The sequence below is a fragment of the Lynx rufus genome, unplaced genomic scaffold (assembly GCF_022079265.1).
Source record: "Lynx rufus isolate CCGP_SWC_20201006 ecotype Redwood Valley unplaced genomic scaffold, mLynRuf1.p SCAF_7, whole genome shotgun sequence".
NCBI lineage: Eukaryota > Metazoa > Chordata > Mammalia > Carnivora > Felidae > Lynx > Lynx rufus.
The window spans coordinates 115,277,621-115,300,952 of NW_025814889.1; the positions used below are offsets into that span (position 1 = coordinate 115,277,621).

General features: G+C 43.4%; 1 protein-coding gene and 1 pseudogene across 1 annotated transcript in view; one reads left to right on the forward strand and one right to left on the reverse strand.

Annotated features, from left to right (window-relative positions):
- The window catches only part of CRADD (CASP2 and RIPK1 domain containing adaptor with death domain), a 174,480-nt gene that overhangs the window by 106,724 nt on the left and 44,424 nt on the right, over positions 1–23,332 (forward strand). The gene's annotated exons all lie outside the window — the stretch shown is intronic.
- Positions 940–6,594, reverse strand: LOC124501197 (60S ribosomal protein L18a-like; annotated as a pseudogene).

The following is a 23,332-nucleotide window of genomic DNA, read 5'->3' on the forward strand; positions in this document are numbered from 1 at the left end:
ACTTTAGTTTTCAAACTGATTTCTCACACATAATTGCATTTGAACTACATGGAAATCCCGTGAAGTTGGTAGGGAAGGTATTTATTATCTCCAGCATATGAAGAATCATTCCTAAAGAACCCAGGGCTGGTCTTGTTGGCTCAGATCTCACGACTGAACCCAGAGGGCAGTCTTTCCATTCTGAGTACAGCAGTTTCCCCACTATATCAGGGAATCTCACACCCGACTGTTCAGAAGGCCTGGAGGTGGGCTTAGAAATTCACATTTTTGTCACATACTCCAGGAGACTGATTGTGATGCAGGTGTATAATGGACTGCACTTTAAAAAACTCTCTGGGGTGCCTGGGTGCCTCAGTTGGTTAAGCGTCCCACTCTTGATTTTGGTCAGGCGTGACGATCTCATGGTTTGTGGGACTGAGCTGCATGTTGGGCTCTGCACTGGCAGTGTGGAGCCTGCGTGGGATTCTCTCTCTTTCTCTCTCTGTCTCTCTCTGCCCCTCCCCCATATGCCTGCACACATCCTCTCTTTCTCAAAATAAAGAAAGAAACATTTAAAAATAAGGAAACAAAAAATAAAAAGCTTTACTCTCTGCCATATTGTATCTTGGGTTTCAGCCTCTTTTTGTTAAATGTAATGCACTGAAAATACCATTTTTAAGATGGCATGTTTAACTTAAGAGAGGATTGAACAGTTCATTTACATGTTGTGCCCCAAATTTACAATGGTACAGACACAAGTTAATACAATATTATTTGTAATAGTCCAATATTAGAAACCTTCCAAATATCCATCAATAGAGGAATGGTTGAAATAACCAAATGGTACGTTCATAAAGAGGCATAATATGCAGTTATAAGAAGGAACCAGGAAAACGTCCACATCTTGCTGTGACGTCGTCTTCGGGATCCATTGTTAACTATACAAGTAAAATGGCGAGGTGTTTACAGAGTATGGTCCTTGCAGTATAAGGAAGAAAGGAAGATACGAGTGTTCACACACACGCACACACAGCCAGTACTTCAGGGTGAGTTCTTTTTTCTTGGTTTTCCCAGGGAATTTGGGCAGACCTGTGGACAAGGAGGCTCTGCATCTGAAAAAAAGCGTTGGACCTCTTGGTGGGGAAGTGGTGCTTGTGGTGGCACGGTGGGACCCGGTGTGGCAGCCAGAAGTTGATCTCAGAGTCGTGGAACTGCTTGACTGCCTGTTGGCAGCACTTGCTGGCCACAGTCTCCTCCACCTTCATGATCTGGATGGAGTGGGCCCGGGTGCGGTGCGGGGCGCCCATGCCTCGCTGGCACTGGGTGACAGCACCTGCAGTGGTCAGGTTCCAGTGCTCCCCTGGCGTGGGTGCCCCTGCGAGAGCCATAGCACAGCCAGGTACCAGAGTTCTTCACCCGTAAGGGGGTTTCTCGAATACCTGTCCACAGTAGACGGTTTCTCCTGAAGACGTCATCTTCTTCGGCTGAAACACAAAGTACCAGAAATGGGACTTGGCGACAACATGATTAGGTGCAAAGATTCATGTGCCGTAGAGGGGCAGAGTGCAGCATTCGGGGTTGGGCAGGCAGCACCCCACCACCTTGTATGCCCGCGGTGTGCCTGACGCCTCAGGGCGCACCCTCCATTTTCATCGCCCCCCCACAAAAGGAAGTGCCAGGGCAGGGAAGTTCTTTATAGAGAATGACAGCTAATAAATGCAGAAGGGAGCTAGAAATAGAAAACCACCGTCTTGCAGCATCTAATGAAATAATGGAGCTAGGCAACGGTCATTAATGGCTGCTAAAATCTTAAGTGAAATTGGTGCTTTGTAATTGAGAATCAGCTTGACGACATTTGAACCCACTGATCAGTCTCAGCATCACTAAAAGTAGAATAGCCAAACATCATACTCCTCCTGACGTGATCTGATTGAAAAGAAACAATACCACTTGTGCAGTATTCTGCCCACATCCCTTCGGCACATATTAGAACCAGAATCTTACCAAGTTTCCATATCTACCTGCTAGTTTACAGGAAATACAGGAGACAGAGGGACATGTTAAATACCACCACAAGGCTACAGATCAGCCCAGTCCTGAGTGTGGGAAGTTCTACAAAACAAATGACCCAATTTCTTCAGCAAATAAATGTTATGAGAAAAAAGTAGGGTGTAGGAAGGGGGAATGGTTATATGTTACGAAACTTGGAGACCTATAAACCAAATGCCAGGTGTGAACCTTGTTTGGAACTTGATTTGAAGAAAAATAATATAAAAATACCTTTCTTTTTTTTAAACAATAGGAGAAAATGAAACAACTCTATTATGTGTTATTTAAGAAATTATTGATAGTTTTATTGATCTGATAGTGGTATTGTGACGTTTTTTTTTTTTTTTTTAAGTATGCTTCACACCCAGCATGGAGCCCAATGCAGGGCCTGAACTCTCCACCCTGAGATCAAGAACTGAGCTGAGATCAAGAGTCGACTCTTAACTGCCCAGGTGCCCCTGTGATTATTTTTTTTAAAGTCTTTACCTCCAGGAGCACTTACTGTTGAGTTGATATTATGCCTTGAGATTTTCTTTAAAACTATGCCATCAAAAGAAAACAAAAAAGTGTGTTTAGGGAAGTAGATGAAATCAGAATGGTAGGAAGTAACAGTTGTTGAAGTTTGGTGGTATGTCAAGGGGGTTCTTTACACTTTTCTCTCCCCTTTATTGAATATGGAAAGTCTACCTAATAAAGAAAATCAAGTTGTGCTATTTTAGAGGCCAAATCCTGGCAAAAAGCCTGGATTTTTGCCAGTATTTGTGTAATTCGGGGAGTCCTGGCTAACTCCCTTTTCTCCTGCTTCCCTGCCTTTTTCCATTTCTTCCATTCCTTCTGCTTCACTTGTCTTTTACTCAGCCACATTTTGCACCAGGCATCACTCTGGTGCTGCCAGCCTTACAAAACTTAGGCACTACTGTTGTCCCCATACAGGTGAGGAAACTGAAATATAGAGGGGTGAAATTTCTTGTCCACAAACCCACATCTGTCTGTCACTGAAATCTGAATTCTTAGGCATTATTTTATGCTGCTTCTCAGAAATAAGCCTTTGATTTTATAATTTTTCTATTTTATTTTTAATTTTGTTTATTAATAAATTTTAAACACTGAGTAAATCAAATGGAGTAGCATCTGTGTATGAGAAAGACACAAAGTGTCTTCCTTATTGGAGTAATTACAAAGACCTGATCAAAGGCAAAGCAGTGATGAGTCTGAAATGTAGCAACTTTCTTCATACTCATAAAAAAGTAAAACTCTATAAATTGTAACTTTAAGCCCCCAAATAAGGTTAATTTATGCTTGCTCTTCAACAGCAATGTTGAATCATCTTTTTACTAGAAATGGAGGCCAGAGAAAAATGGCTGATTTCCTTTCTCTTGTGTTTGTAAAATACGTTTAGGACTATCGCAATAAGGAAACCCTCAAAAACTAACAAGTAAAATCCTGAACTTCCCCCAAGCCATGGTTTGCTTTACTTTCTTGCAAAAGTATTTTGGCATTTGTAAAACCCAGGCATGCCCATGGGCACGTGCCACCATGTCACTGTCATCTGTCACGTGCGACGCTCTGGATGTGAGCAATAGCAGTCATCAGTCAGGGCATGATAGCAAGCCACATCACTGAATTCCTGCTGCAGGGCGTGCGGGAATCATAACCTCTGCTTTGTAAGATTTAGTGTGACTTTCCAAAGCACCTGCAGTGTGGTTCTTCGTGGCCGGTCCCACACGGTGATTTATGCCCTAGAGATGTCTGACTGAGAGCCTAGAAAATTATATTAATGGGTTTGACATTGTTGTTTCCTTCAAGAATCAAGGCACTGAATGTAGTCAGGCTAACTGACAAAATTTTGCTCATATCCAGGGCATGCCAGTGAAGGCACCAAAAATGGATAAATAATAAATATTGAATCTTGCTGTATGCCAGGAGCTGTGCTAAGTCCTTTAAATACCTACTAATGTTTAACCCTCTTAGCAGTTTTGTTTTAGAGCTGAGGTGGCTAAAGCGCAGAGAGGTTAAGTGACTTTCCCAAGGTTGCACACTTAGAGAATGCAGAATGGCAGAGCTCTGGAGTCAGGCTTTCTGAGTCCCCAGACTTTGCTGTCAACCCCTGTACAGTCTCAGAGCATCAGCAGGAAGTAATCCCACCCAGTAATCCACACTGCCATGGCTTGTCCCTTGGTGGACATGAGGGCACCTTCAAAACCTGGGTTATGTGCCAGAGTGCCATTTTATAGTTCTGCAGACACGTGAAGCCAAACAGAAGGAGATGAAGAGATTGACGAAGCACCTGTAGCAGATCTCTGGTATTTGATGTCAGATACGCACTTGTTGCTAGAACACAGGGTTCCAGAGTGATTTGCAGTCCAGTGGGAAAGCCAGTTGGCCTGGCTACCTTGCAAGACAGTTAAGGACATAAGAATGGATATTCATTCAAGACGACCAGAAAGAAATCAGGTCGGGAATGAAGACAGATGGCAAAGAAATAGCATTTTGGTAGAAATCTAAAATTTTCTCCTGCTTAGTAAAGTGAGTATCTATTCTCTCTTGATTTATTAGAGAAGCATGGAAACTGCTTACTTTGAAATCCTAAAATCTTTTCGGGCCCAACTCATTATTAATGTGGTGTACTTCCCTCAAGAGTGGTATTTTCACAAATGCTGTTTCTGGCTTCAGTCACATATAGAAACATTGGAATGAGTCCAACGTGACGTTTCGCATTTAAAAAAAAAATAGGAACTATGTTTGCTAATGCATATGCTACAAACACCTCTAAAAATAACTTGCAGTTTGACAAGCTGTCTCTTTAGTATCTTCTCCTGGTCCAGGAGACAAGGTTTTAAAACTTAAATTTGATCAACTCAGTACCTTTGCAAGTAAGGACAAGAAGCTTTGCCAGCTTATGTGATTGGAATATGCTTTAGCATTTATATCATAATTGAGAATGACTCAAACTGATTTTCTCTAATAAAGCTGTAAAAACTTCAGAATTAAAACAATGTCTTCTCCAGAGGGTAGTAGGCTTGAGTTACCCACTGGTATCATCTTCCAGTCCTCGACCTGTGAGTGAGAAGTGAAGGGTGCTCTTTGGAGCTTCCTTCACACCTTCTTTTACCCTGCGATATTCAACCACAAGTGCTGCTGGCAGCTTCTGGCAGAACAGGAAGGGAGGCCAAGGAGCGGATCCGTCAAAGCAGAGCGATTTGTGCATAGGAGCACTTTGGCGAATAAAAGAAAATAGATTTGAAGTTTTGGCAGTACGAGCAGTGATTATTAGAAACGCAAGCTCATGCTAATAGTATCAAACAGAATTTCGGAGGAATAGTGATACCCCACTTCGTAGGTCATTAACTCAGACATATGTTTGGCTATCAAAGAGGAGCTGGGTAGCAGAGCAGACAAGATTAAGAACATTCAAGATCTAGTCCTATTTCTTGTGATGATGAACTGGTCACTTAACTCTTTGGCCTTCAATTCTGTATGAAAGGCTTGCACTCGACCTCAGTAGTTATGGTCTACTTCATCACAGTGGTATGATTCTAAGTTCCTGTGAGATACCCAGGTAAGATATGGGTGGAATATTAGTTTTGGTTTTTGCCTTGAAAGAAAGTGTTGGGGAGGCAACAGAGAATGGCAGGGGTCACAGACCTAAAGGCATTATCTGCCTGGCCTGTGTAGGCAGATGAGTGAAGTGAATTTGATATACGAGAAGTACAAATCCATAATTTATGTAAAACCCCTTACTTTAATTTTTTTTTTAAGTTTATTTATTTTGAGTGTGGGGGGAGGGTCAGAGAGAGAAAGAGAGAGAGGATCCCAAGCAGGCTGTGCATTGCCAGTGCAGAGCCCGACCCAGGGCTTGATCTCACACACCCTGAGATCATGACCTGAGCTGAAACTGAGAGTCGGTTAACCAGCTGAGCCACCAAAGTGCCCCGTAAAACCCCTTATTTTTGAACATTGGCAAGTCCTTTCTGTTTGTTTTTTTTTAATACCCAGAAGTGGAATTGTTAGATCATGTGGTTCTATTTTATTTATCTATTTGTTCACTTATTTAGTTAGTTAATTAGTTTTTTAGTTTTTATTTAAATCCCAGTTAGTCAACGTGCAGTGTAATGTTAGTTGCAGGTGTGCAATATGGTGATTCAGCACTTCCTGCAACACCCAGTGCTCATCACAACTAGTGCCCTTCTTAATCCCCATCCCCTGTTTCACCCATCCCCCCGCCCCAACATTGTCAAGTTTTTTTCATTTTTATCAAATCACTGTTCTTGGTGACACACAGCTGGCCAATGGGCCTTCTGCTTTAGACTTCTGGGATGGACTTCAAACTTAAGGGGTAAAGGACGCGGTTTTGGATTCTGACAAGCCTGAGTTTGAACCTTAGCTCTGCCTTCTAATGTGTTAGCTTGTATATCTGTATTTAACTTCTTAGAGTTTCGAGCTGCTGTATCTGTAGAAGTGAGAATGGCTGTACCTCTTTTGTTGGGTTTCCTGAAGATTACATGTTGCACGGTACTTAACACACCGTAGCCACATTCTAAATGTTAATTCCATTACCTTTGTCATGGTGGAAGGTCTCCTGTAATTTTTTCATTCTTATCTTGATGGTGAGTTGCTCAAAATTTACAAAAGAATGCTGTCAATGCCAGTGCTTTTTCGTAGATTTTGAAATCTCTTCAACCTACATTTCAGTGGTTTAAAAATAAAGATTTCTTCTTTAAAAGATACCATTTTGGAAGGACACTTTTCCTATTTGCCAGTGGATATAGGAGGCAGTATAGGATGGTCTGTTACTCTTAAAACTACTTTTGACAGTGATGAAATATAACACTGCATTTCCTCCTTAGAAAAAAATGTCTGGTGGTTGGAGACCCTGCTGTTACTGGTGGTAATTTCATAGTTTGATTATTCCCAAGGGAAATCTATTTTGAAAAGAATTTGCTACATGTCCTACTATGTACAGGGCACTATTCCAAGGGAATAATATAAAGATGGCTAAGACCTAATGCAGTTGTTACGTACAAGACTGTCTTGACTCTTTAGATTCAGTTTGTACAGAATTGTGTATGAGTTCGCCTCGAGAGGCTACACAGGCCATCCCGTGATGTTGTTCAAGGTATCTTTGAAGTCTCCCTTTGGAATTTGTCTTTAGAGCCCTTGGTGCATTTTGTGAAGATTTTCATGCTGATGGTATTCATCCTTAGAAGGTGGGTTTGATTTGATTCTGGCCAAGAACACTTCATGACTAAGTCTGCCACACAGGTGGTAATCAAACTGGCTAGAGTCATTTTTGGCTAAAAGATGGCCAGGACCATAAAGCAATATGACAAATTTTTCTTTTTTTTTAATGTCACTAAACTGATCACAGAGGTAAGGGTAGTTCCAAAAGAGGCATTCTGCAGGCGTGTTGCTCAAAACCAGTATCACTGGAATATATTTATAGCTTCCCAACAGGGCTGCTTTGAAAGAAGCAGGGTTCATCTGTCCCTGTGTGTAGTATGTCTGCTTAAAGATCCTCGTACTTAACCTCGTAGCAGACTGAATTTTGTTTTGTTTTTCCCTTTAAAATCGTATAGCATTCTCTCAAGCTCAGGGATAGATTTCCTCCAAGAAAATAAAACAAATTAGATCCATTCTCAGAAGACTTTAATAGAAAGAAATACATGTTTATAACAAGTTCTTTAAAGCTACCTGATTTGGAAAGGATTGCCTCATTGTTGACCGTGATTATTCTACCATGATTTGGGGACAAATAAATTTCCTGTCAGAATGTTTAACAGTAGACATAAAGAATTCTGTGGTGTGGCCTGTTGACCTCATTCATTCATTCCACCGATATCTTTTGAGGCTGACTGCATGCCAGGCATTATCAGGCACTTATCATGACGATGGTGATGATAGATACGTTTCACCCCAGGGAAGCCTTATATGTGAGAATGTAAACTTACTCGATAAGTAACCTGAATATAATTAATAGTAGTATTATCAATTGTCCTACTCTTTTCTTAAAGGATAATTTGGAGTTTCATGAAGTGGTGAGCATCTCTGGCACATTTGAAATATTGTTCACCTGGGGCGCCTGGGTGGCGCGGTCGGTTAAGCGTCCGACTTCAGCCAGGTCACGATCTCGCGGTCCGTGAGTTCGAGCCCCGCGTCAGGCTCTGGGCTGATGGCTCGGAGCCTGGAGCCTGTTTCCGATTCTGTGTCTCCCTCTCTCTCTGCCCCTCCCCCGTTCATGCTCTGTCTCTCTCTGTCCCAAAAATAAATTTAAAAAAACGTTGAAAAAAAAAAAAAGAAAAAAAAAAAAGAAATATTGTTCACCTTAGGACCATCGGAGTATGTCTATACTCTGCCGGGGCACCTGGTCACCACGTGTGTGGTCCCCCAGGTCCAAGGATCGATCTCAGGGCACCTCTTACCCAAATGTGTCATTGAGCCCTTGTTAGAATGATGTTTTTGGTTCTGCGGGGGAGGCTCCGAGGTTGTTGCCATGTTCCATCACCTCTTGAGGATGCTGTCTGGGGAAGGAGAAAGAGCAATGGCCCTGGAATCAGAAGACAACACTTTCCGGTCCCCGCTCTGCTCTCCTCAGGGTCATTTGACCTACCTAAACCTCAATTTCCTCACCTTCCGAGGGAGATCAGTAACCCTGTTTCTCCACAGCACTGTTGTGGGGCACGGTGGGGGCCTGGGTGTGTGAAAGCATTTGGGGGATGTTAGGCCTTGTTGCTGTTATTGTCCTTCTGATGACTCAGCTGCACCGAGACAGACTAGCTCTCCCTGGGAGCTCCTGACACTTTGTTTCGCAGCCCTTAGCTCTTATCTCTTCTTCCTCCTGTGGGTTATTTGCATGTCTTAACTTTAGTAGCCAAGTTTCTCAAGGTCAGAGACTGTGCTGGTGGACCCCCCCCAGCCCCGCCCCCATTCCTTCTATTTTCATACATACTACATTGACAGAATCTCCTGATTTCTCAGAGTGGCCAAAGTTCTTGTCTGAGAGTCTGGGTTCATGTTTCTCCCCAAACAGAGGCTAAGAAGTACCCTGTGCAGTCACTTGTTTCAGAATGTGGCTATTTTATCTCCAGAAAATTCCCCCGGAAGGTGAAGCCTCCAGGGTGGTCACTCCATCTTTCTCGAGTGAACTCCGCATGCCACCTTGATACAGCCTCCCCTGCGAGAACGAACCGGAAGTCATGGTATTCGACTTCCTATAGTGTATAATTTTAGAGAGAACATAAGGTGATGGGTTGGTCTGGAAGATCCAGGGCATGACTATGGAACACATGCAAAACAATGGTGTTAAGTATAGATTTTAGTTTTTGGTTAAAAAACAGGTGGGTTTTTTTGTTTGTTTTTTTTGTGTGTGTGTGTTTTGCTTTTTTAAATCACGTAGCATTAAAAATTGAAAGCACGTGAGTGGCTAGCTGGGGTGAGGGGTTTAGGCATGGTGGGAGGAAGGGATGGCAAAGGGGCAGGCAAAGACTTCAGGTGAAGATGGATATGTATATTATCTCGGTCGTGGTGATGGTTTTACATCTGTGTGTGTGTGTGTGTGTGTGTGTGTGTGTGTATTGAATTGTACCAAATTCCATACTTAAAATACGTACAGTTTATTTTATGTCAGGTGTACATGAAAAAAGTGGTTAAAAATTGTATAGCTTTATCGTCTGGAAGGAGGGAAATTTTGGAAGAGATGTTTGCTATAGAGAATAGCCTTCTAGAAAGAAAAACCAAACATAGTTTTTCAGGTTCTTCGTGGGGTGGTCGTTGTCTCCTCCTCTTCCTCCTCCTCCTCCTCCTCCTCCTCCTCCCCCTCTTCCTCATCCTCCTTTTCCTCCTCCTCCTCCTTCTCTTCCTCCTCCTCCTCCTCCTCCCCCTCTTCCTCATCCTCCTTTTCCTCCTCCTCCTCCTCCTCTTCTTCCTCCTCCTCCTCCCCCTCTTCCTCCTCCCCCTCTTCCTCCTCCTCCTCCTCCTCTTCCTCCTCCTCCTCTTCCTCATCCTCCCCCTCTTCCTCCTCCTCCTCCTCTTCCTCATCCTCCCCCTCTTCCTCCTCCTCCCCCTTTTCCTCTTCCTCCCCTTCCTTTCCCCCCTCTTCCTCCCCTTCCTTTCCCCCCTCTTCCTCCCCTTCCTTTCCCCCCTCTTCCTCCCCTTCCTTTCCCCCCTCCTCCTCTTCCTCCTCCTCTTCCTCTTCCTCCTCTTCCTCCTCCTCCTCTTCCTCCTCCTTTTCCTCCTCCTCTCCTTCCTCCCCCTCCCCCTCCCACAAATTCTCTGTTTTGGGCCTTTAATTGGATTTCTTTCAATATGTAAAAGTAGTCTGAACTCTTTAAAGTTCATTTGAATTCATCATCTAGGTAGCAGATGTGGGTTTAGAAAGTCATGTTCATGTGTTGCTTTTGTAAATTGAATATAAGCCCCCTGTCCCACCCGGGGAATTTGTGATCTGATGGAATTTTGCAGAAACTCCCAAGCATTGTGGGCCCTGGCCTGAGGTCCTGGAGCCAAGGATCCTGTCCGCTCTGTTACTCAAGGCCACAAAGTCCACTTCAAAAATTTCTTGTGGAGCCCAGCTGCAGGAAGAGCTTTGCTTCTCTGGGTGGAAATAGTATCTATTATCCTTTCTGATAACTGTAGCAGATGCTGTTCCTTTCTTCTCTTTGGCTCCCAAGCAACTCAGAGATAGACCTAAAGCTTAGCCATAACAATCATGGTCTGTGTAACTGTGTTTATATTTTCATGGGTCATGAATTTCTATTTTATTTATATTCTCCTGACTTAGACACTATAGTTTTTGAATATTGATAATTTTATGACCTTGATAGAAATCCCCTAAAATTCTTCTTATAATGAGTCAGGAGATGAAATCTGTGGTTTAATCCAGTAACTTTTCTTTGGGCAAGGGATATTTGTGCTAGAAAAATCAAAGATTATGGTAAATTTGAAATACTAACAGGGTTCTTCAGGTTTAAGCATGTTCAGTCCTCAGGTTTGCCCTGGACTTTAGGAATGGTCTCTCTAGGTCTCAAATTTTGACTAGGTATGAATTCATTATGAATAATAATCATATTTTATACCCCCCCCAAGAAAAGGCAGTCATTTAATTAACAGTGGTTATTGAGTATCAGCATCTCCTCCAAAGTAAAATGTTATACACACACATACTCTCTGTTTCTGGGCATACAGAGCTAATTTCTGCCTCTCCCCTCCTTTTCTTTCCTCCTTTCACTCAAACATTGGGGTCTCTGCTACCACAGGAGCTGTTGTAGAGAAAAGTTAGGTCAAACAAAACTGCATTGTTTCAAAACAGAACAAACTATGAAAATAGTGCTAATGGATTTTTTTTTTTCTTAAGTTAAGGCCATTTTCCAAAATAAGCGCTATGGTGTTCTAGACTGCTTAATTTTTTTTTTTACTTAGTTTTCTTACTCTGCCTAAATTTCCAGTAATTAGAACCTTTGATAAAAACTTTCTTTTGAGAATAGAAATACTTCTGAGATTCTTAAGATGTTAATAGCTATATACAAATAATTGTAAATTGTAAAAGAAATAAAATTGTAAATTTTTTCTCCTTACACATAGCTAGGGGTAGAAGGTCCTAGAGAAAGAATTCATAGGTGACTATCATGGCAAATACTGGTGAGTATTACGGTAAAGGACTTAGGACAAAATAAGGGTACTTGGGGGCTTGGAGAGCACGTAGTTCGGAAGTAGGGGAGGCTTGCAGAAAGATGTGATAGGATGTTGAAGACCCTCCATCTGCTTTCTGCTGTGCTCCAAGGCTGGTCCAGTATTCATGAAGGGAATGATACTAGGACTCTTAGTGAGTAGTTTGGTTATATTGTGGGTGAAATCGGTTTGGTAATAAAACCTGACACTATTTACGCTATTATGTCTATCACTTATATAGATTTCAAGTTAGGTTTTACTGATTTTCAGTGTCCTCTCGTGGAACGCTGGTGTCGTAAACTATAATACTGGTACCACTTGTGGTAGCAGGTGTAGTAGCAAAATATGTATGTTAAAATGCAGAACATAGTGTGTGCCTGGTACTATTCCAGTTATGGACATCCCACTCATTTAAAGATACAAGTTGTCACTGTCATTACAAGTTACACTGTTTGAGTACTCTGTGTCGTACTGTTATGCCCATTTTTCAGATAATGAAACTAAGGAACAGAAAAGTTATGTGACTTAACTTGCCAAGGTCACACAGCTACTAAGTAGCAAAGCCTTGATTTGCACCTAGAGTCTGTGAGTTCTAGTTTGTGATCTTAACTGCTATACGTCTCAACAGGATTAAGGTTTTCCACAACTGAAATAAAATGACCAAGTCCCCCTCGATCCACAGAGGTTAAGAGTATATAGAATTTTCTGTTTTAAGTCCTGTGTCTCAAATATTTGTAGCCAGTACTGCAGATAACCAATGAATGAACAAGTGGCAAATTAATATCAATGATATAAATATGCATCCCTATATACTGAGGGTTTACCCAAACAACCCACAATACACTAAATTGTTGCTGATGGAGCTAAGTAATTTGTAGCCAAAAAGCAAGAATAGAAGAATTGCAAACAGTAAGCAGCTCAAGACATGCATGGGTGATTAGGGTGAAATTCCTTCAATTTATAGAAATTCCAATCATACGTATATATTCTGCAACAGTACCAGGCATTGTGTGGCAATCAGACTTCTTAGCATAATTTTGAATGAGAGTCATCTGCAAATTCTAGGAATGTCCTAATTTTAGTAATCCTAGACAACTTACTTACTAAGTTATACTACTTATTCATGCACAAAACAAAAACCAAAAATAGAAAAAGCAAACAAAAGACCATGATCTTGGACTTCCTTTTCCACCATTAGAACCTATGGAAGGGCTTAGGTCTTCCCATCAGTTTGCTGTTCACCTGTAAGCCCCTCATGGCCGCATGGTTGGCTGTGGGCCATAGTTTGAGAATTCTTGCTTTAAAGGAAAAATACAGTTCATACCTTTTATTGAAGTCAGTCTGTTAAAGCAGTAGAGCTGGAATTTTCTCCATGAAACAATTGTTTAATGGGGTTTTCTGTGTTTCAGAACAGTCTTCCTCACTTAAACCCAAAACAACCTTTCCTTGAAATAACGTCTGGGGTTTGCTTCAAAATAACCCTGTGGGTGGAGAGTGGGGAATGAGTGGGGGACTAGGTGAAAGAAGTGTGATGAGGAGTTGAGACTGTGACACTAGGGCTTCATTCTACTCTCTGCTCTGCATCTTTGACAATAAAGTTAACAACAACAGCAACAGCAAAACACCTTCCCTGACCCCTGTCCTACCTACTTCGTTTCTCTGCCTCTCCTTCATTACAGAGCTTCTAGAAAGAACCCTCTGTATCTCTGCTTCTGTTTCCTCATACTGTGCTCAGGCCACCTCCTGAGGCTTCCAGCCCCCTGGCTGTACCTCTGTCAAGGGCACTGCTGACCTCCATCTTGTCATATGTGATGATTTATGACAGTCCGTGCCTTTTTCTCATGTTACTTGACTTTTAGCAACATTTGATATTATAGGTCACTTTTTTTATGGAATATTTTCTTTTCTTGGCTGATGTCAACCCACATTTTCTTGTTATTTTCTATACCTCACTGATGTTCCTCCTCCTCCTGACCTCTATTAGGAAGCTTCTAACGCCCAGTCTTTGGACTTCTTTTTCTCCTTTTCTGGATAATCTCAGTGGGTCCTATTGCTTTATGTATCTTCTGTTTGCCAGCTGACGTCTTTAACCCTGACTTCCAGACTGGAATGTCTGAGAGGCAGTTTGAATTTAATGCACCCAAATTACAACTCTTACTCTCACTCTGCTTTCTCTGTGAGGCCGGCCCGTCCTCGTTAGCCCCGTCTCAACAAGGGACCCCATTATATACACCTAACTGAGCCTCAAACCTGAGCATCATCCTTGCTTGCTTTTTTCCTCTCATCTCCCACATCCAGTCTATCAGTATCACCTGCTGAAAGACCTCCGCATGTACCCACATCCATCTATCTATTTCTCTCATCTCTTAAACTACCACTCCGGTCCAAACCTCTGACGTCTGCCTCTGGACTTCCAGATTGCCTCCTGACCTGTCATTCTGCTTCTGTGCTCGCCCCTGCCATCAACCACAGGTAGCAACCAGAGCAGTCTTTTAAAACATAAATGTCACTCCCCTGATTAAAATCCTCCATTGGCTTCTCATTGCTCTTAGAAGAAAATACAAACTCCCTCATGATGTGGCTCCTGCCTATACCTGTCCCTTATCTCCCACCCCTCTCCCATGGCTCACTACTGCATTCACACTGGCCCCTGTTTTATTCTTCAGATACACCATGTGGGTGACCAACCTCAAGGTCTTTGCAGTTCTCTTCTCTCTTGCTGGTATGTAGATCACTTTAGAAGGCTGGCATCCTTTCGTGAGTTAGGTCTCAGCTCAGTAAGCTGAGAGAGACTTTTCCCTAACTACCCCATCCAAAGTGCCCACGTGATCCCAGGTGATACTCCTGCCCACAGCTTGTTTTCTTTTAATTTATACAAAAGCATGTGTGTGCTTGTGTGTTTGTGTATTTATTGTTTGCTCCTAGCCTGTAAACTCCAGAAAAGCAGGTTCCCTGCCTGTCTTGTGTGTGCTGTCTCCCCAATACCTAGAATAATATCTTGGACATATAGGAGGTTAGTACTTCTTGCGTGAAGGAACAAAAGACTTGTGTTTCTGATTCAGGATCAAAGAACTTCGCTCCCAAGGACCAATCTGTGCAGTCTTCCCCCATACTTCTTCCCCATCCTCTGTCCCCTGCTCACTTGGACTCTGTTCTTGCGTACTGGGTAAAAACCTTGTTCGACATTTTCAAACAGGTTAAGGACATATTGTAACTTTGGTTTCTTTGTCATTTCCAGCTGTCAGATTCTGTCGGGGGCCCCATCCACACGGGGCTTGTCTAGTTTCCCGGTTTCTCCGAAAGACAGTAATATTTCATAGTTGCTCGCCACGTCTTCTTCTCCAGTAGTATTTGAGCTTCAGACCATGCATCTGCAGAGCTAGGTCTGAGCAAAGAGCAGCAGAGATTCACCAGCTCCATTTGCTCTTTGATCTAAGACACTCTTGTTTCTTATCTTTCTTTGTCTTTAGTTGTCAATTTGCTCCTTCCTTTCTTTCCCCTTTATTTTTCTTTTCATGTAGCAAACAGCTCATAAATTTCTAGTTTAGTGAGATCAACTGCTGGAAAGGTCCTTCCCAGTTTTATTTATATAACTAAAAACTATGCTCAAGTCTTAATTTTAATATGATAATTGAACAGCCTTGTATAAAATAACTGGGCAAGTGTGTTGTTACCAGTTTGACTATTAGACTGGGACAGGCCAGGGCTGACTCAGGGATCTGAACAAATTTTAGTCTTCTCTGAGGAGGATGGAAGGAAATTTCTGACAAAAGTGAAATCCGTTGTCATGTCTCAGAGTAGGTTAGCAAGTACTTCAGGAATCTCCTAGACAGGGGATGAGTTGGAATCACCAATTTTTATCTATTTTTCTAATGGGTGTAATAATAGCTCTGTGTGTTTATTTGATAGAGAGCGTAGGAGGGTAAGTTCTGTTTTCAAGGACTTTTGGGTTCTTTCTCAAAGAATTCTATCTTAAGGGAAAACTTGACGTAAAATTAAGCTGTTGGGATTTTCTCTTCTGCCATAGCTAACAGTTATTGACATTCTTTTGCAATATAGATATAAATCTGTTCTTTTGCCAAGATCATTCTTTATGAACTCCCATATAAGTCATCTGAATAATACTTATACCTTATAAATATTAAGTATTTACTTGTAGACCAATGAAACCATTTCTGGGGCTATTCCGTGTCAAGGTTACAATTTTTCGTAGGAGTTTTTCCTTGCAGCCCGTTTCCTGAGGTCTTAGGGTTAATGGGTCTCTTTGACGTTAATAATTTTCAGTTTGCCGGTTCTTAGCACTTCTGCTCTAACAGGGCTCCAGCCCTTTGCAAATCTCTTTTTCCCCTTTGGCGTGTGTCCCATGCTCGTGAGCAGCTTAGACCTGAGGTCGTGTGACATGTCCTGATGCCACCTCCGCTGTCTGCAATGGCCACGGCCGAATCTGCCTGGCACTGTTGCTGCTTCTGCCGGGATCCGCCCCTCCTCTTCCATAGAAATGTTAGGGGGGAATGGATACACTATTATCTGAACATCTGGCATCAGAATTTGTTTTATGAAGGAAATAATCTTGGGAAAAACTCCTTGATGAATGCTGGAGGAAGAATACGAGGCCCCAAAGGTCTGGATGTCGGCAGAACTACTCTGCACGAAGTCAAGGGAAAGCGTTTGTTGTTCAGAGAGCTAGAGGGACATGTGCAAGAACAGGAGAGGGGAGGACGGAGGAGGGACGGGGTCTCAGCTAAGTGCAGAAGACTGTGGGGAGGACCCCGAGGGCACTGTTCCGGGTGGCCCCCTGACTTTTCTGTGCAGTGTGCTGAGCTGGTGCACGTCCAGCGCCGAGTGGATCTCGGGAAGGGCACCCAAGATGCAGACGCTCACATCTCAGTCGGTGCGGGGCAGCGGGGAGATGGCATCCATGCCATCGGGGGCCCGGGAAGTAAAGGAGGCCCTGAGAACATAATCTCGCCTCAATGTTGAGAAGGCCTTTCGGTTTCCAGAGGCTGCAGACCTGGTGGAGGGTTGAGCCAGTTTTCCCTACCTCTTGAAGGACAGTGAGAGCTCCAGCTAACACAAGAGCCCAGCTACCTCGGTAGCTCGGCTGCTGATGTTGTATTTTATGTGTGCTCTGTCCGTAATTCTGTTTCAAATGTTTTCATTGCACAAAGGATATTACATAACTGTGTACCAGGAACAACCTTAAAAACCAAGACAAAGGGACACGTTCAGCCAAACGTGTCTAGAATGTGTGGCAGACAGGTAGTCAGGGTGGAGCTGCATGAAGAGAAAGTCCAAGAGGAGGCAACTGCTGTTTTTAAGCAGCTTTCCCGATTGAGCTCACAGTTTCCGCATCCTGTGAATCAGCTGTTTTTGGTTTCGCAGCCCAGTAGCGTCTTCCAGGCTTTGCGGAATTGATTACGGGGAACCAGTGAAGTTTTGCTCAAGACGGGACAGAGTCTCTTTCCACATCGCTGAGGCCTCATTGGGAGCATCACCCCCTGGCCTCTGGCTTTAAGCTTCGCCGAGGCTCCCCCCACCCCACCCCTGTAACCTCTGTTGCTGTCTCCTCCTTGGTCCTACAGCACTTTGTATGCTTTTCGGTTTTTACACTTGGCACAGTATTTGCAACCGGTCATATGAGTTTTTCTTTGTTTCCCAGGAGATTATACCTTTCTTGAAGGCAGGAAAGTGTCTCTTGTCTGTGTTTGGTGGCTTCCCACAGATATTTGCTGAATGAATGCCTTTGGGGCATGAGTAAAGATATACTTTTACTATCTTTGTCTTTTTGCTGGTATGAAGCACAAGTGAGGAGGCAGAGGGAGAAATAATATTGGCGATGCTAATAATAGCTATGTCAGTCACTGTTCTAAGCACTGCAGGGATTAACTCATTGAACCCTTATAACAACCCTGTGAGATAGCAGTTGTTATTATTAGGTCCTCCCCTCAATTGATGGGGGAAGAAACAGAGACCCAGAGAGGTCAAGTGACTTGCTCAACGTCACACAGCTAGTAATCTTGACAGTTGGGATTTGAACGCCACAGGCTGGGCTTTTAGCCATTATCCTTCCTCTCTAAGGTTGGAAGACACTGAGAGAGCTCAGATCCTGGACATGTGAGATCTGTGTGGTCTCAGATTTACCGTACTATTACTTTCCTGTTGCCGTATTATTGTAATTACTGTCAGTGTGATAGTAATAGTAATTTGGGTACTACTGTAATATTATTAAAGCGCTACGCTGAACGTGTGGCTGACTCCTTTCGCAAGCCCACCCCCTCCAGATGCACCCCTGCTGAGCTCTCAGATAGCTGGGACAGGTGAGCCCCAGAAAGGCTGGGCGAGGAGTGCTGAGGAATTTCTCGCCGTGGTCCTGGGAAAACCTGCCCACGTCAGCTGCCAGCTCACGGCAAGTCTGGTAACCTGGCCCTGCAGGCCTGGGGGCCCATCCCTCCTACAGCCTGTGGAAGAGAGAGAGATCCCAGACAGAATTCTGAGCAAACAGAGTGAGGGACAGGGAGAGGTGGCACATATTCCTACCTGTCTGAGTTTGGTATCCTAACCTTAATACGAGGGACTTGAACTACATTATTCTTTCTCCAAATGGGTCTAAGGACTCAGGGGATCTATGAGGCCCATGAGAACTAGGTAACTTTATTTAAACATTCAAACAAAAATCAATAATGCCTTATTTGGGATCATTTCTCATGGACCCCCTGCCTCTTGATTTCAGTTTCTGAAGTCGTGTCGGTCACCGTGACGTCAGTGAGAACAAGTGTCAGTCATCTGAAGCGTCAGCCTTTTTGAAATTTACATTATGTTATAACCCAGCACACACATCCATGTAAATCTGCGTGCAACCAGACGCTTCCTGGAATGTCACGTGCTCTTTCTACCCGGGAAGTGCCCTGTCGCTCCCGACCCTCCCCGGATAGTCATGACCGCAACTGCAGTTAGAGGGTCACAGCACTGAGCAGTGAGCGTGTCCAGGCTGCTAAGTTCTCTTGCAGTGGAAAGTTGCCCTTGAAAGACATGTTTATGGAATACATCTTCAGTTTCTTCAGTTACTTAATAAATTAGGTCCTTCACTTTGAGATCATGAGAATAAACTAAAGGTACGAAGTAATGACTCTTTTGTTCTGGATCACTGAGAGTACTACCCAGGTGGTTTAGTCTGTGGATTAGAATGACCACACCAGGAAAAGGCCAACTCAGAGTCTCTGTGCCACGGGAACAGAGGTTGTGTGACAGGGCCATAGGCAGCTGCAGCATGATAGCCTCTGCCACGGCCTCCCGGGCCGTTTTGTTTACTTTGCCAGCAGGTGTATATGTGGGTCCTCTCTCTGAATATACCAGCTTACAGCAATTCATTAGCAGAAAATGCGGCAACAAGTAGATGGTGCTTTCTTCATTAAACTTAAAGTCCGTATTTTATTTATTTCGGGACACACTGTTAAAGTGGATGTATCGTTTAACTTGTACAGTTTCACACATTGTAGATTCGGCTGATTTTATTCTTGTGGTGGTGTTTGGTGTGTTTTTCCTTCCCCTGTATTTCCCGTAAGCGGAGTAGTTAGATCTAGGGGCTTGATTAAACTCAGGCTAAATATTTCAGGCAAGAGTACTTCATAGATGATAGTGTAAGCTCACAAATGTATCACACCAAGAGGTGCAGAAAGCTTGGCAGTCCCATTTGTAACGCGTAGGAGCCAGCTCTCCAACCTGTCTGCCCACCCAGTACTGTTTGTGAGCAAGAAAAGAAATATCTGCTGTATTTAAAAGAACTTAACGAATATAGTTTCTCTCTTAAAGCCATTCGACATCCACCTTTTGGCACTAAGCATCTAAAACCATCCAAAAAACTGTAAGTGCCTTGCCTTGCCAATAAGCTGTTAACAAGTCTTAACTCAGGAGATCTGTCTCTCCTGGCGTTCTGAGAAGCAGAGGTCTCAAATTACTTCCAGCTGAAATGGAAAATAAACAAAACAAAAACTCATCTGTGGTTGGCAGAATAATGCCCCCCCCCCCAAATGTACACATCTTAACCTGCAGGACCTGGGAATGAGTACCTTATGTGGCAAAAGGGACTGATTTTGGGATGCAGGTATTATCTTGGATTATCTAGATGGACCCAGTCGAATCACATGAAAGACAGTGGCAAAGGGAGGCAGAAGAGTGGGTTGGAAAGATGCGACCGCAAGGATTTGACCCACTGTTGCAGTCTTTGAAGACGGAGGAAGGGGCCATGAACCCAGGAATGTGGGCCATCTCCAGAAGCTGCAAGAAGCAAAGGAATGGAATTTCTCCCAGAGCCTCCAAAGAGAAACACAGCCTTCCTGATGCCTTGATTTTTAGCTCAGCGAGACTTATGTTGGTCTTCTGACCTACATAACAGTAAGATAATAAACCATAAGATAAATAAATGTTGTTTTAAGTCATTAAGTTTGTGGTCATTGGCTATGGCAGCAATAGAAAACTCATACCAAAAAGCCCTTACATTTTTATCTCTTTCTCTCCCTGTCTAATGTATCTCTGTACAATAGATACACTTAGAGGTCCTTAATGCCTGGCATTTATCTCTAGAAGCATAGATGCTTAATTAGTGCATTTTGACAGGCATGATGTCAATGAGGATGTTCCTCAGTAGCCGAAATATATTTAGGCTGGGGAAATGATGCCAGACGTTCCAGGGAAAATGTAAACATTTAGTTAGTCAATATGTATGATTCCAAATATGTGGATATTGGAACTGTATAGCCAGGTGTAGACCAGCTACTGCCGTGGGGATCTTTTTAGTTTTCGTCTGGACATCTGGCAAGCATTGACATATCCAGATTGTGTGAGATCTGGCTGGAACTAATGTCGTTCCCGTGTGGTGGGAGAACAATGAAATGTGGCCCTGGATGTCCTCTGGACTCATGGTGCTTTCATCAGGACAAGCCACTGAGTGTTGTGGTCAGGCCCTTGGGCAAGCGACACCACTGAGCTTTTCTTTCCTTCTAAATCGCCACCCCTCCTGTACCGTTGAAATGTGGCTAGCTGCTTCATGTCTCAGGGTGTCACCCTTCTAAGTCACACCAAGCAAGACAGGAGGCAAATAAAACCTCACGGCTGGGCTGAGGGGAGAGGAGAGAGGGAGGAAAGGGAGGAAACACACAACTAGGAGCCCAAAGCTAAATGAAAGACTCATAGATTTGGGTCACGTCTTTGTTTGGCCATGGAGTCCGTTTTGACCTTGCATCGACCTCCTTGACCCTTAACTTCCCGGAACTCTAAAAAGTGATTAATAACGCTTGCCACATAAGGGTGGGGAGACCTAATAAATGGTAGTTAAGGATGGTGAGTCAGCCAACATAACAGCTCCTGCTTTTAACATTTCTCAGAATATATTCATGTTGCTTTTTTAAGGACTGTGATGAGTTCAAGAAGTCATCTCTGGGGCGCCTGGGTGGCTCAGTTGGGTAAGGTTGGACTCTTGATTTCCGCTCAGGTCATGATCTCACAGTTCGTGAGTTCGAGCCCCACGTGGGCCTCTGTGCTGACAGCGTGGAGCCTGCTTGGGATTCTGTCTCCTTCTCTCTCTGCCCCTCCCCCACTTGCTGTCTGTATCTTTCTCAAAATAAATAAAAATAAACAAAAAAATAAAAAGAAGTCACCGCTGAGCTGGGCACTGGTTATCTTTCTGTGGTAAAGATTCTTAAAGCTGCAGGAATTCCCTTGCTGGAGCTGTAAAGCAATTCTGAAGATCAAATCATGCCATCCTCGTGCTTAGGAATTCTGAGGTGTGCCTCTCTTGCCATATGTGGAATCCTGCAATACAGGTATCAGCCTTACACTGAAGTTGATTGGGTCCGCAAGAGCTTTCTAAGTCATTCTTTTCTTAACAAATATGTGATATAACTAAAGTAACAAGAAATGGGAAATTATGAAAGCATAGAAATTCCTTTGGAGGGGTTACATAGGGTCAAAATAATTTATTTTATTAAAAGTTTTAGGGGCGCCCGGGTGGCTCAGTCGGTTAAGCGGCCGACTTCGGCTCAGGTCATGATATCGCGGTCCGTGAGTTCGAGCCCCGCGTCGGGCTCTGTGCTGACAGCTCAGAGCCTGGAGCCTGTTTCAGATTCTGTGTCTCCCTCTCTCTGACCCTCCCCCATTCATGCTCTGTCTGTCTCAAAAATAAATAAACGTTAAAAAAAATAATACAAGTTTTAATAAATTATTTTAATAATTTATATTTATTACAGAGATTTTACATCACTTGATAGTCCATTCCCCCCCCCTTTTTTCTTTTGAGCTAGTCCTCAGAGCGGAACATGCTTTTCTCCTTTAATCTTACCCAGTACATTGAGTCGTTCACTGAAAAGGAACAACAACAGTATTTTGTATACATGCAAAAAAAAAAAAAAAAAAAAAAAAAAAGTCCAACAGCTAGTTAATATAGGAAAACCCCTCACAAATTCCCTGAAGAAATATATATTAGTAAGATGGCCAGAAACCCACCTTGATTTGTTATGTGGAATTAGGACATTACAGCCATATCCAGCTGCTTACTGCCCATACAGCAGCCTGCTTCTTGGCTCTGGGACAGAGTGTAACAAGTGTCTTTATGATGGTATGCCTGCCAGAGGGAAGGAGGAGAACACGGATCATATTAATGCTGCATAGTACTCGGTTCCTTCAGAAATTACCCAGAAATGCTTGGCTGGGCAAAGTAGCGTACGTCCCTGAAGGATGCTGTGGTTTCTCCGGCCTGATAAAGGAAAGAACACCGTGTGCGTGAGTTGCTGTGTTCTTAGACATTGGCAAGGGCGGCATGCTTGGTAATGAGCTGATTGGGTATTTCAGCATATTTTCTTGCCTTGGGAAATTTTCCGGGTACACCTCTGTTTTCTTTCAGCTGCCAAAAATGTCAGTTACCATCAGACAGGTGTAGCTGGCCTTCTTTGCAAAAACAAAGGAGGCAGACTGACACACTGTCATTCTTTGTCCTCTGGTGGCTTGAACGCTAACAAAGTGTCTCCTACCCACTGGATGAGCCGCTTCTACCTCTCTTCTGCTCCCCCACTCCACGCCTTGCCTCTCCTTGTTGAGAAGTGCTGTGAAGGCAAAGCGTAGTAGTTGCTTTATCCCAGAGTATGACATGTGATGTTTGTAAAAGATCAAGGTCAGACTTTTGGGCTGCTGGCAGTTTCACCATGCAGGCCAGATTAGTTTTTATTTATTCATTTTTTTTAATTTTTTTTTCAACGTTTTTATTTATTTTTGGGACAGAGAGAGACAGAGCATGAACGGGGGAGGGGCGGAGAGAGAGGGAGACACAGAATCGGATACTGGCTCCAGGCTCTGAGCCATCAGCCCAGAGCCCGACACGGGGCTCGAACTCACGGACCGCGAGATCGTGACCTGGCTGAAGTCGGACGCTTAACCGACTGCGCCACCCAGGCGCCCCCAGATTAGTTTTTAAATAGTAGTTAGTGCCTGAATATAGTCATCTGACACTCTTTCCTATCCTAAATGATATGTAAAATAAGAAATATTTTGCTGAGTGCTGGAATTCAGAGGAGGGTGCTGTCCGTGTGTCAGAAACTTGAAGGAGTTTCTAATAGGTTCGGTAAGCTGATTCCAGAGAACTCATTTCCAAGTC